Source organism: Capsicum annuum, chromosome 6, assembly GCF_002878395.1.
Source record: "Capsicum annuum cultivar UCD-10X-F1 chromosome 6, UCD10Xv1.1, whole genome shotgun sequence".
NCBI classification, from domain to species: domain Eukaryota; kingdom Viridiplantae; phylum Streptophyta; class Magnoliopsida; order Solanales; family Solanaceae; genus Capsicum; species Capsicum annuum.
The window spans coordinates 159343973-159353901 of NC_061116.1; the positions used below are offsets into that span (position 1 = coordinate 159343973).

The following is a 9929-nucleotide window of genomic DNA, read 5'->3' on the forward strand; positions in this document are numbered from 1 at the left end:
AAATTCAACAATTTGAACATCAAGCTTGTGGACATGTTGCTTCCCTTTCTGTGCTTTTACTAAGTAATTCAAATTAAAAAGGCTTAATTAGTATGTACTTTTGAAACCAAAAATTCACGACTCTAACAATAGACTAAACTGATCTTGACTAATCCAATCAAATAAACATACAAGTTAAAAAGGAACAAGAGAATCAATTTCCACCCATAGTATTTGGTTTTTGGGTTTTTAGGTTAGTAGAAAATTTGAAGGCACTAATAAGTAATATATACTCTAATGCATGTCTAGTTCACCAAAAAAAAATGTAATATATATAAGTAGGGGTAAAGTAGTAATTTAGTGTAGTCTTAATGGGTTATCGGTTTACACAATAATTTAAAATTAAAAAACAAAACTGAATCGATAACGAATTAAAAGAATTTATAAAACCATTAAAAACTCAATAACCAAAATGCCCAATAACATAAGTCAATAATTTTTTTTCGATTTGATTTGTTGGTCGATTCAATTTTTGCACACCTCTATGAGTAAAGAAGTCTATTTATAGTTTACAATCTCCTGGGCAATCGCATCGACAATAGCTCCCTAAAGGACTAAGACCAATGCGGGCTCGTCAGGTGTCTGCTTCATTGCTGGCCGTCCAACTTATATTCTTCTGGGGCTCTATTCTCATATACTCATCCGCGCTTCTGAAGAGCCTGACACACTTGTCCCCATTTTTCTTCTTATGCTATTTCATTGATGGTGATGAGTTTTCGTTGTGTTTATCCTTTACAAGAGGATGCCTTTGCTGCGAGCACCACGAGAGAGAAAGAGAGAGAGAGAAAACCCTTGGTAGTCGTAGTGTCCGTAGAAGTGTCACGCGCTCGAGTTGCCTATCCTAATCTTGCCACATCTGCTAGTACTGATTTTACCCTATACAAGTATCAATAGTTCATTATTACTCCTACCAATTAATGGCACACCAATGTAATAGGAGGTGGTGTTGAGAGGATAAGTCTATTTTTTTTAACTCTTTAAATCTATCAATCTTGATCTGCTTGCAAACTTATCATACTCAATTCGTTCATATGAATACCCATAAATCCTCATCTCTACTCCAAAAGCAATGGCACAAAATGCTCTTAATTCTGTAGAAATCAACCCAAACTTGCCCAATTTTCTTCTTTCCATTATAATTAAATATTTAAAACTTGGATACCGTTACTTAATATCAAATGCATTTTATCTCCTCACCGTGCCAATTGTTGTGGCCATGGTACTTCACCTCTCAATCCTTACTCTTGAAGACTTCATGAACCATTTTGCCATGTTGAAATCTTGTTCAACTCTGTTTTTTTTTGGCCACGGTATACTTAATGAGTCGTCCAATAAACGTTGGTCAATTTTTCATGTTACAAGCCACATGAATGTTTAGTAATATCGAAACAAGGTCTGATAGAAAAAATGTCAGGCATCTTTGATGAAGAGAGTTTAATGTTTCAAAAGAGAATTTTGGAGAGGTCAGGCTAAGGTGATAAGATTTACATTCCGATCAACTCAATCCCATATAAATTTACCTTTAGTAGTCACCAAAATGAAGCAGAAAATCTTATATTTGGTGTCATAGATGATCTATTTGAGAAAACAGGAGTGAAAATTGGAGAGATTGGGATTGTTACTGTGAATTCTAGTACGTTTAATCCATCACCTTCTCTTTCTTCCATGATTGTGAACCATTATAAGCTTGGAGTCAATGTCATCACATATAACCTTGGTGGCATGGGCTGCAGTGCTGGACTTATTTCCGTGGACCTAGCCAACCGGGTTTTACAGGTCGGTAAATCTTCATTTTCCACTCTTTTAGCGTTTTTCTCACAACTATTTAGAGGTAATTTTACATATAGGTGTGCTTAGGAAAATGTTTTCTACAAAATAATTTTTTGAAAATATTTTATGGTAAATAAGTGATTTATTTATTTCTTGTGTTTGGTATCTAAGTAAGATTGTTCCAAAATTAGTTGTATATAATCTCGACAAAAATCATAAAGGGTGGAGGTTGTTAGGGTTTTTGCTCTGATTTTCTTACCAAACTTAAGTTTTATTTTTTCAACCATAATTACTTTTACTTTTTCTCGAAGAAAATATAAAACTCTTCCATATTTGACAAACCTCTTTCTTGGAGGAATGATTTTGGAGATCTATAAATAAAAGACCCCCATTCTCATACAAAAATACAATAGCATCCACAATGTAGCCTTAAAAGAGTCTTGTTTAGGGGAAACTTCTCTCATATTTTTCATGTTTTTCAATAATATTAGTTTTTTTTAAATATGTAGGCCAATTGGTCAAATCATAATTAATATTATCTTTTTAGTATATTTTTGTGTCATCTGATTTATCGTCCATGGTTTGCAAACTATGAGCTTCCGCATGATGCCCTCTCGATTTTGAACCCAACAAATGGTACCAGAGCCTATGGTTCAAAAATCTGATGGTTCGATTGAGGATAGTTTAAGATCAAAGTTGCAAACAACTTGGCGATGATGAAGATTTTTTGTTAAAAAAAAAAATTACATGTGAAGACAATTGTCAATCATATTTTCAACAATTCTGTTGTTACATATTTGAAAATAAAGCTCACTTTTAACCCTGCAAAGGGCTCCAATATTTTAAACCCGAAAGGGCTCATATATTTTTAACCAAATAGCTTAATTTTTAAAGCATGTCAAATAGTAGTGATATATAAAAAATATATGAAGAGAGAAGATTATGCACAAGAAGAAGCAGGATCAAGAATATTTTGCCAGAAATTCAAGCCAAAAAGGGAGATTTGTTAGGGTTTTTGCCCTGATTTTCTTACCAAACTTAAGTTTTATTTTTCTTAGAAGGAAGATAAAAGTAATACCATAATTACTTTTACTTTTCCTTAAAGGAAAATATAAAACTGTTCTATATTTGGCAAACCTCTTTTTTGGAGAAATGTTTTGGACCTCTATAAATAGAAGACCCCCATTCTCATATAAAAACACAATAGCATCCATAATGTATCCTTAAACGAGTCTTGTTTAGGGGAGACTTCTCTCATAGTTTTCATATTTTTCAATAATATTAGTTTTTTTTTTATATATGTAGGTTAATTGGCCTGACCATAGTTAATATTATCTTTTTAGTATATTTTTGTGTCATCTGATTTATCATCCATGGTTTTCAAATTATATGCTTCCGTATAACGCCCTCTCGATTTTGAACTCAATAGAGGTGGAGGTGGGGGATGAGGGCTAGAGGGTATGGGGTGTTGAAGGGCGGAAAGGAAACAAGTGTGGAACTTGCTTTTCTATTTTAAGTAGGAAAGTCATTTTTCTCTTCAGTAATGAACTTGTTTTTCTATAATCTTTTCCAGTAATTTTGACTAACCAAATATGAGAACTTTGTCGTTCTTAATTTTCCCTTCTTATTATGGTAAAAAATTGCTGATATATGAAATGGCAAAACAGGGGCAAACCAACACTTATGCACTTATAGTAAGCACAGAAATAATCTCAATTACATTCTATTTAGGGAAGCAGAGATAAAATCTTGTACCAAATCATCTATTCCGGATAGGTTCATCTGCTGTTCTCCTGTCAAACCATTCCTCTGATCATTGGCGTGCCAAATATCAACTGATGCACATGGTCTGCACCTATAAATGTATGGATGACAGAGTTTACTGATGTGCCTACCAAGATGAGGATAAGGAAGGAAAGAGGAGTGTATCGTTGTCAAAAGATTTGATGGCAGTTACAGGTGAGACCTTAAAAATATATATCACAACTCTTTGCCCTTTAGTCCTTGAAAGAATGACTTGAAGAGAAAGGAATTGTGGGAATTTTCCGTGTATTTCTCAAATCATCTACTCAATGCATACATACAAGATCCTAGAGAATATACCTAGAGAATCAAAGCAAAACCAATAAACTTTGTACACTTGTAACTATCCTATTGCCTAACTTGTAACAAACTTTTTATCCCTTTACTATGTATTATGTACATCTATGTATTTGGGCCAAACTCTATTGTAGTTTTTGTTGTTGTTGTGAACTGATTTAATAGGCCCAATCTATGATGAAGGCCCAATGTGTTGTTGGTCAAATAATTCATGGTTTTTTTCTTGTTAGAGATTGATGATAAAATCTTAACTTTATTACCCCCCTTTAAGTTGGAGGGGACCGAAGAGATGCCCAACTTGCCAAGGATAGAATAAAGGGAAGGTCCAGACAAAGCTTTTGTGAAAAGATCTAAAAGTTGAGATTTGGATAGAGTAAATGTGAGGGAGATCATACCAGTAAAAATTGTTGACGGACGAAGTGACAATTGAGTTCAACATGCTTCGTTCGTTCGTGAAAGACTGGATTTTGAGCGATATGTATGGAAGCTTGACTGCCAGACAAGATCAAAATGGGCATCACTGGAGAAATGGAATGACCAATAAGTAAACGAGTGAGCCAAGTCAATTCTGCCACAAGATGATGCATTGAACGGTATTTAGCTTCAGCTGATGATAGAGATATCGAGGTTTGTTTCTTTGACTTCCAGCTGATAGGAGATCCACCTAAACTGATGAAAAACCCACTAACGTATCATTGAGATTCTCTATAAGACGCCTAATCGGCGTCACAAAAAAAAGAAAAAAATCTGATCTTGAATTGAATAGTAGACCTTGATTTGTATTAGATTGAAGATATTGCAACACACGAAGAGCAACAGAAAAATGTGCAGTGCAAGGTCGCTGCATATACTGACGAAGGATAAGAACCATGAAGGAAATGTTGGGACGAGTATGTGTTAAATAGTTGAGTTTGCCGACCAGTCTTCGATAAATAGAAACATATTGTAAAAGAGTTCCATAGTCTGCTGTCAACTTCAATTGGGGGTCCAAAGGGTGGAAACAATAGGGAGATCAAAGTATCCAAATCCCTCAAAAACATCCAAGGTAAATTTCCTTTCCGTCACAATAAATCTTGTTTTTTCTCTAAGTATTTCCATCCCCAAAAAATAGTGAATTTCCCCAAGATCTTTGATTTTAAACTCTGAGTGAAGGAAACACTTTAGATCTGAAATAGTCTGCTGATTGCTCCCAGTAATCAAAATGTCATCTACATAAACTTCTATGAAAGTGACCTGATTCCCTGAATGTTTAAAAAATAGGGAGTAATCATTTAGAGAGGAATAAAACCCTTTAAAACTTCGTGCTCCAACAAGACTGGCATATCATTATCTTGAGGCTTGTTTGAGGTCATATAGTGATTTCTTGAGTCTACAAACATGCTAAGGACTGGGAGGAGTAACACCGGAAGGAAACTTCATTTAAACTTCTACTTGTAAATCACCGTGTAAAAAAGCATTACTGACATCAAATTGAGAGACATGCCAATTCTTTTTAGCTACGACAGTTAAGAGACACCTTATTGTTGTCATTTTGACAACAGGAGAAAATATCTCATTAAAATACAAATCTTCTCTTTGTACATCTTCTCAAACCACTAAACGTGCCTTGAGTCTTTCAATTGAACCATCAACATTTTGTTTTACCTTATAAACTAATTTACAAGGTAGAGCCTTTTTGCCAGGAGGCAAAAGTACTACATCCCAAGTTTGATTTTCTTTCAAAGCATCTAATTCAAAGTTCATGGCTTTTATCCATCCAGGATGACTACAAGCCTAAGAATAATGGATGGGTTCATGGATTTTGGAAATTGAGTTGATGAGATTCTGGTTGGATGAGGATAAGGCATTGAAAGCTAGAATAGGGGAGTCAAAAATTGATGAATTTAGACAAGATGAAGTCAGATTAGTAGTGTAGACATTGTTGTAAATGAAATTACATAAATAAGAGGGTAGAGTCCCTTTGTTAGCTCTACTAGATGTCCTAGTAGGTAAAACAGTAGGCATAACAGTAGGTGGATTAGAAGGGATTTGGGAAGTAGAGGTGGGCTCGGTATCATGTGAAGTAGGTGTTGTTATCTCTAAATTAGAGTGAGTGGTAGGAGGAGAAGGTGTAGCTATTGGAATTATGGGTAGTAAATCTAAAATGCAGTCGGCGAATATAGATGAAAAAATAAGAAATGTAGGAAGAGAAGTATGAGGAGATGTGTAGTGTGTTTGGAGAAAGGGAAAATTCTGCTCAAAGAATTGAACATCCCTAGAGATAAATACTTTCTTTGAAGATAAATCAAGCAACTTATAACCTTTGGTACCACTAGGATAACCAAGAAAGATACAAGGTTGTGCTCTAGGCTGAAGTTTATCTCCACGTTGGGCAAGTGTAGAAGCATAGCATAGATAACCAAAACTTCTTACAAAATGTTAGGAAGGTTTTTGGAAAAAAAAAGAACTTCATAAGGGGTTCTTCCACCAAGAGCTTTAGATGGAAACCGATTAATAAGAAAAGTGGCTATTAAAATACATTTCCCCCAATAACAAATTGGAATATTAGATTGAAACATGAGAGCTCTAGCAATTTCCAACAAGTGCCTATGTTTTCTTTCAACTATTCCATTTTGTTAGGGTATTGCAACACAACAAGTTTGACGCAAAATACCCTGTAACTGTAGGAATAGAGAGACTGAAGAACTTTTTCCTAAATTTAAAGCATTATCTGATCTGATTATCTTAACTTTGGTACTAAATTGTCTCTCAACCATAAACAAAAAAGTTTGTAGAACTGAAAAAATATTTCCTTTAGAAGATAATAAGTAAGTCCAAGTAGCTCTACTAAAATCATCAACAATTGTAAGAAAATACTTGTATCCATTATAGGTTGGTACCTTGAATGGACCCCAAGTGTTAATGTGAATAAGCTAAAAAATACTCTTGGTTTTGATAGAGCTTATAGGAAAGGGTAGTCTAGTCTGCCTTGCCAGGGGACAAATAGTGCAAGAACAACCATGATTGGTAGGAAATGAAATAAAAGTAATATGTCTCATGCATAAAAAGGCAAATGCCCAAGTCTTACATGCCATAACATTACATCAGATGCAGTTTTAGCAGACAAAGAAAGAAAAATAGAATCTGAAATAGAAGTAGAGGCATTAGACATAGATAAAAGAGCTAAGTTGTTGGAAGAATCAGTCCTATGCTGTGTGCTAGAAGACTCCAATTTTTAAAGACCTCATTTAACTTCACCAAAAACTTGTGGACTCTTCAAATAAGGGCCCTGCAAAATGCACCTATTGGAAATGAAACTGACAACGAAATGGTATGTAAGGCAGAGTTTATGCATAGAAAGAAGGTTATATTTGAAACATGGAACATGTAAAACATTCTTCAAAACTAAACCCGTAGAAAGAAGTATATTTCCTGCATGAGTAACTCTGACCCTAGAAGAATTGGGCAACTTAACAATAATGGGTATAGGTAAAGGAGAAAGAGACATAAAAGAATTAGAATCAAAGTACATGTGTTCACTTTCTCTGGAGTCAATTATCTAGGACTTAGAATTAGAATTAGCTAGTGAGTAACAAGATTTTGAGTTCTCAAAAAATATACCAGATACTGAATTTGCAGTAACCTCAAAAGACGTTATCTGCATTTGATCCAAAAGGTATGTTGGCTTGGTGAATTAAACTGGTGATAATTGTTGAGGAAAATGAGGATTCTCAGAGATAACATTATATGGAGTAGTAGCTTATCCTGTGGATATCTGTGGAGCAAAATGAGAAAGATCATACATGGGGCTATAATGATTAGTACCCTGTGGCATAGCATTGAATGTCATCTCTTATGGAATAGTTGAACCAACATAGTTGATCTTTATAGGTTGCTAAAACTTCTGAGGCACGTTATTAAGCCTCATGTCATGTCCAGTAGTTAAAGAGCCAAAGTTATTCTTTGTAGGCTGTGAAAATCTTTTGGATTTGGTGAACTTAAAATCTGAAGGATACCCAATAAGTCTGTGACAATCCTTAACAGTGAGATTGGTAAGTTTGCAATATGTACAGAACAGATGCTTCTTTCCCTTGTACATATTGTTTGCTTTGAAATTGGAATTTCCACATCTTTGAGAGGATGGGTTTCCTCCTCCACTATTTTCGCAACTAAGAAAGCAGAACCCTCTCTTGTTAAATTGAGAATATGCACTTTCCTTTGATTTTTATCTTGTAGCAAAAGAGAATAAGCATGATTCATAGAAGGAAAAGGGTTTATCATGAGTATGTTAATTCTTGCTTGAGAATAGACATCATTTAGTCCCATGAGAAATTGTATTAATCTTTCATCTTCCTTGACCTGCATGATCTTTTTCTTTCCATTACAACTGCAAACACAACTGCATACAATATCAATATTTAAGGTGTCTTGTTCATCCCATAATTTTTTTATTTTGGTAAAATAACCTGCTATGTTACTAGATCCCTGAACCAGATCTGTTAACTCCTTTTGTAGGTGATATAGTTTGCCTCATTTGGCTATCTAAATCAGTGCTTAAGATCTATCCAAAGGTCCTTTGCTGTTCTTGAATAAATAATACTGTCTGCAATATCCTTGGAAAGAGAATTGAGCAACCAAGATGTGACCATGTCATTGCACCTATTCCAAAGTCTGAAAGAAACATCAGTTGAAGATAGAGTTGGGAAAGCACCATCTATGAACCCCAGCTTATTTTTGGCTGAGAGTGAAATAAGGATAAATCTTCTCCATCCTGCAAAACCTCTTGCAGTGAAAGAAGTGTTATCAAGAACATCCCAGGTGTGTCAGAAGCATAAAGATAGTAAGGGTGTGATGGATCACTGCCATTAACAGTGTTCGATAGTGGTGTTTCTACTGATGTACTACTATTCGACATAATGAAGAAAGATGAAAGGAAGAGGAGAAAGAAGAGAAGAAAGAAGGAAGAAAGAAAAAAGAGTTAAGGATTTCAACCTTTCTCTGATACCATGAAAGAATGGCTTAAAGAGAAAGGAATTATGGGAATTTTTTGTGTATTTCTCAAATCATCTACTCAATGCATATATAAAAGATACCTAGAGAATATACCTAGAGAATCAAAGCAAAACCAATAAACTTTGTACACTTGTAGCTATTCTATTGCCTAACTTGTAACAAGATTTTTATCCCTTTACTATGTATTATGTACATCTGTGTATTTGGGCCAAACTCTATTGTAGTTTGATTGTTGTTGTGAACTGGTTTAATAGGCCCAATCTGTGATGAAGGCCCAATATGTTGTTGCTTAAATAATTTGTGGTTTTTCTTTTTCTTGTCATAGATCGATGATAAAATCTTAGCTCTATCAATCCTCCCCATGTCCGAGTAACTCCTTTTTGTTGCCTTATTAATTGCAAGACATATCTTTAAGAGGAAGATAAAACCATATATACCAGATTTTAAGATGGCGTTCAAGCATTCTGCATATATACAGGGGGAGAGCTATGCTGGACGAGCTTCAGAAAAATTTGATGCTCCTAAAATTTCTTATGGAGCACTCAAGAATGACTCTTTACAAGTTTGGAAACGCTTCAAGTAGCTCAGTGTGGTACAATTTGGCCTATTCTGAGTTGAAAAAGAGGATAAAGAAAGGTGACAGAGTATGGCAAATTGGTTTCGGATCAGGCTTCAAATATAATAGTGTTGTATGGCGTGCACCGAGGACCGTTGATGTAGCCAAAGAAAAAACCCTTAGACAGATAAGATTCAAGATTTCCCTGTTCATCTCTCTCTCTATATATATATATTAATAACTAAAATTGTGAAACATAATTGTTAGATTTCTGTATTACTTGAGCTAAGAATAAGAGAAAATAAAGAAAAGGAAGGATCTAGAAGAAGAATCTGATTTTTTACTAACTGAATTCTATTTCATTGAGTCTCTATAGGCTTGCAGTTATAGTGTTGTTTGTTAGCTTCATGTGACAGCTGTATAGTGATAGTTGTCACTTCTAACTAACTAACCTCCTAACACATACAACACA

At 34.7% G+C, this 9929-nt stretch overlaps 1 pseudogene; it reads left to right on the forward strand.

Moving 5' to 3' along the window:
- The first annotated feature begins 1079 nt into the window (after positions 1–1079).
- Positions 1080–9724, forward strand: LOC107874170 (annotated as a pseudogene).
- The last annotated feature ends 205 nt before the right edge of the window (positions 9725–9929 follow it).